Source organism: Gadus chalcogrammus, chromosome 5 (assembly GCF_026213295.1).
Source record: "Gadus chalcogrammus isolate NIFS_2021 chromosome 5, NIFS_Gcha_1.0, whole genome shotgun sequence".
In the NCBI taxonomy this organism is placed as follows: domain Eukaryota; kingdom Metazoa; phylum Chordata; class Actinopteri; order Gadiformes; family Gadidae; genus Gadus; species Gadus chalcogrammus.
The window spans coordinates 7582542-7587541 of record NC_079416.1 but is presented as its reverse complement, the minus strand read 5'-3'; the positions used below and the strand labels follow the sequence as shown (position 1 = coordinate 7587541).

Here is a 5000-nt window from a genome sequence, read left to right as displayed (position 1 = left end):
ACGCACAAACACGCACACACACACACACACACACACACACACACACACACACACACACACACACACACACACACACACACACACACACACACACACACACACACACACACACACACACACACACACACACACACACACACACGTAATGGTATTTGGATTTCACTTTGATGAAATATGATCTGATAAACTAGGTTTTGTTGAATTTGAAATTAACCAAAGCGGAATAATCTTCTTCGATGTGAAGACATTTTGAGAAGATCTCAGATAAATGGACTTGAGGGCTGCATGATAGAAACTGGAAAGCTCAATCCGGCTGCATACCTTTTCAAAGTTGTGATATAGCCCAATGACACTTTCATTATCAGACCAGAGGGATATTCACGAGAGGCCACGTCACCCGATGACAGACTAATTTGTTATTGAGAAAAAGTTTGTGACAAGACCTCTACAAGTGGGTCTAAATATAGGGCAAGAGGGGCCCTGAGGAGGCCCTTGAAACCTGGATCACCTCTGTGTATTCCTCCCCAGGTGTACCTCCTTGGTTGAATCCCCCCGGGCTGTTGTCTGTCTGTTGCTCACCGACAGAGGGAGAGGAACGCAGGCTGCAGAGACTAGACAGTGGGGGGGAGAGAGAGGGAGAGGGAGATGGAGAGAGAGAGAGGGTTTGTTTTGATGAAGCACAAATGAAGCGGTTATCTCCCAGAAAGCTTTAGCACTCAATACTCAAGGGGGGAGGAGGAAGGGGGGTCTCCCCTTCGCTCCTCTTAGCGGCGGCACAATCAGGGTAATTGCTTAATCACTTTGATGAGGGAGGCTGGGAGAGGCAGACGATGTACCAACGGAAACCTGTCAGACGCACCAAATCTGATCTCACGAAACTGATAGGATGCGCGTGTCAGTCCCTTCCCCCCCCCCTCCCCTCCCTCACACCCACTCTCTCCCATCACTGTCCCATTGTATTCTCACATGAATCATGGATCACACAACCACACACACACACACACACACACACACAACACACACACACACACACACACACACACACACACACACACACACACACACACACACACACACACACACACACACACACACACACCACACACACACACACACCACACACACACACACACACACACACACACACACACACACACACACACACACACACACACACACACACACACACACACACACACACACAAATACAAACACATATTCTCACGCTCGTACTCAGAAGCACAATCGATTTAATAAATGTATTCATTCAGTTCTTGTGGAAACTTCTCATCTATCCCTAAGGCTACAGCTATTGTATGCTCATTAAATGCATTGCTGTATACACAATAGAATCGCAACGCCGCACAAAGCCCTCACCCGGGTGAGCAATGGAGCTCATAGATAGGCTACCGTTAATAAAAACTAGGAATGCACATGGGAATAACAGTGCCGTCGAGAGGCAGGCAGGTGCGCTAAAGAGTTGACCCACACTTTATTAACCCCGGTTATGTTCAGCGGGCAGGTTTATATATGGCTACCGGAGGATCGTTACTGGGTCCGCATCATTAGCCCGCTCCCTGCTAACCCAGCGCTACAGCGGGCCCCTGCTAACGCTAACCACCGCGGCCAGGCCAGTGTGTGTGGTCGTGAGCAGTCCGCACCATTAGCATAACAAGCTCTCAGACGGCAGTGGGCTGACGGGCCAAAGGTTGTCTTTAATGTTGGGGCTGTTTTCAGCACTGGAGCTAAAAAAAAAGGGGGCAAATTGTTGCAGAGTAAACGCATGACATGGGGTACTTTCCTTTTTACTTTCATGGAAAGGTAGACTAGTTTGACTGCGTGGACTTTAGGAGTTCCCCCCAGAAGGCTCACAACTAAATCCCAGCTTGAATGTTCGACCTGAAAGGTAAATATTTGGAAAGTTCAGTCAACGGAAGGGGGAGGAAGATAGTTCTGGGCATATAAACTTTCACCCTGGAATGCCTATAGGACTTTGTTTGCAGTCGGTACTGTGGTGGAGCCCTGCACGATAAGGCTAGCATTTTATCCTTAGCAAAACATTTGCTCTTGATATTCCATCTTCCCTCCCCGGCGCCGCTCGTCAACCCAGCACACTTGTTGTTGTCCTCGGTCGAAGTTAAAGTTGTTCAAAGTTCAGCTAGGAGTGACACGATTTTGCCCTCCTGTTGGCCTCCTCTCTTTGTCGGTCGCGAAGGCAACCGCGACACGACATGAAGATGACAACGGTGTCCAAAGTATGAGCTGTGACGACTGCGGGCGATCAATCGATGGCTGACATTTAAAGCGTTCATCAATCAGTCGCTAATGGCGAAATCGATGGCCCAGTCCGAACGACATGCCACTTCATTATTTATGTATTTCAATAATCAATCGGGTCTCCAGGAGCCACCCAGATTACATGCACCCCCCCTTCAACTGCCGTAACCCCGAGGGCTTTTTCCCTGTCGATCAAGTCGTACCCCGGACATAGTCATCATCATTCCAACATGTCTCAATGTCAGCCATGACAGCGTCGCTTGGGAGCTGCGATCCATACTGGGTTTGAAATCTGCATTTGTTGCCCATCACAAGCAAAGTGGGAGTACTATAGGGGAACTAGTCGCTGACTTCTTGTTTATGCTTTCTTGTCTTGCCTGTGGGTGCAGTGAGGGATACAATTTATCCGAATATTTTATAGTTTGGGGCGCCTTAATGGATTCATTCCGGCTTATCATTGGCGTAGTACATCATCGATAGATTAACATCTAACACTTGAAACGTTTCCGTGGGGTTTTTGTTTTTTCTGCATTTTGTTCAAATATAGCTCAGCCTGACCCGGCAGAGCTATTTCAGCTTCTACTATTAAAACTAACGCGTGCTGAGTTTATACTCAGCATTGCCCTTTTATTGAATTGGCTTATTTTGTAGCTTTTATGGACGGGACAGTGAAGAGAGACAGGAAAGCAGGTTGGCGATTAGAGGGAATGACATGTAGCATTGGACCCCATGTGGTAATTTACCCTGCGTCGCGACAAGGTGTACGACCCGCACGGTGAGTGCACTCGTGGGGTTCAGCCAGAGAGCCACCCCACTCCTTCAAAATCTGATGTGCGCCACCTTCGGGTCACCGCGGTGATCTGGGTGGCTGAGCAGTGGCGAACAATTTGCAACATTCCATGACATGACACCTATGTCTCGCGCAACTGCTCAAATGAATAAAAAGTGAATGCATTCAAATGAGGCTGTCCCCTTGAACCTGCAGCGGTTCATCTGTGGCGGTCAGGATGCCGCAGGGATACTGCCAGGGTAGTCCGACAGCTCATTTGTCTCAACTCATAAGAGATGGAGCCACCATTCTTTGGGGTGGAGAGACTACTCCTCCCCTCGCAGATACAAAGGCCCCACCTCCTCCCCATTAACATTCCGCCGGCGGCCATATCACACACTTTGAGCGCTGTAGAGTCGCACGTTCGTGGCACCAATGTGTCGCCCTGATGGCTTTCTGCAGGTGTCGTTCCATGAGGTAGGCAGCGTGTGGGTAAATACTGATATGGCGACTGATGAAGAGAAAGAAGCCGTTAGACATATTAATGAGTCCACCAGGTTGTAGTTAATGCTGGTGTCACCGTTATGGAAATAAGTCAGACCTAGGGTGACTTTGCCCATGTTTTCCTGTATTCATCCCCTACTTAGTATTGCAGCTTTTTCGTCGTACCTCTCTCTATAGCCTCTCCGGTTTGTTTACGTTTCTTTTTGATTAATGGTGAAGCGAATGTGTCTCGGGTACCGGGGGTTTAGCTAAACAGTTGCTTACAGTGTGTGTGTGTGTGTGTGTGTGTGTGTGTGTGTGTGTGCTCGACATTTGAAGCACTGTGACACGTGGTGTTGACCTACTTATGCTCAACGATGTTGCGCATTGCCAAATTATATTTTTGGGGTAATCGGGGGGGGGGGGGGGGGGGGTTCACCACTTGACGTGATTATCGAGTGTGATCGGATATAAGATTGCGTCTTCTAATCACACGCCATGTGAGATGGCTGTTCAAAGCAATGCTCTAGAAAACTAAAGAGGTTCCTACAGCTTTGTACCGCTAATCTTTTTGGTTTCGTCTCCCTGCAATTAAGCTGTTCGTTATCACTATTCTAATAACCTAATAGGATTTGGGCTCTCTGATGTGAGATACCGCCTTCACAGACACGGTCAGACTTTTTTTTCACCGCTACCCAACAGCTGGCCCTCTTGCTTGGGTTGTTTCATCCCATACCGGCTAACAAAAGAAGCCTTGGATTTTCAACGCAAGAGGGACAGGATCCCAAAAAGTGCTTTGAGTCACTGCGGACGGAAATAACGACGCGTTGTCACGACGAGGCTGCGGCGCCATGGCGGGCCGCGTGGCGCTCCATCAGGCCACTTCCTGCAGCACTCCTTTATGATGTAATGGGATTGTCATGGAGCCCAGGCTCGAAGCCCCCTTATGACAGACCACCCCCCCCCCCCCCCCCCCCAGAAGAGAAATTGAAACCCTACATAATGGGGCATGATTTGTCATGGTAAGAGGTGTTTTGTGTGTGTTTGTGTGTGTGGGCATTTTCCACTACCCACAGGCGTTCATGTGGCCAGGGAGTTGAGCACATAAGCACCTTTATCAATCTCCCCGAAATGCCAGGTCTGTTTTTATTAGCAGGCCGTTTAGGCTGTTCAGCGTCTCACATAGGACGGCGGATGCACAGGTTGCGGGGGTCGGGTTGGGGGGGGGGGGGGGGGGGGGGGGGGGGGGTGTACGGTGAAGGCGACGGTTTGGGAAAGGGTCGACAATTTATTGGAAACCCCCTCGATACACATTTGAAAGATAGGGGCATAGTAGAGAAAGAGAGAATTGAGGGAAGTGTCCATTCATTGTCTCTATGGGATGAATCTGGTAACTCCTGGAATAGGAGTCCTTCCTCCTGGAATAAGAGGAAGGACTCAGTGCATTTATTGCTTTTGAGCTTTAAAGAGC

General features: G+C 49.0%; 1 protein-coding gene across 1 annotated transcript in view; it reads left to right on the top strand.

Annotated features, from left to right (window-relative positions):
- The window catches only part of alk (ALK receptor tyrosine kinase), a 343107-nt gene that overhangs the window by 1080 nt on the left and 337027 nt on the right, over window positions 1-5000 (top strand). The gene's annotated exons all lie outside the window — the stretch shown is intronic.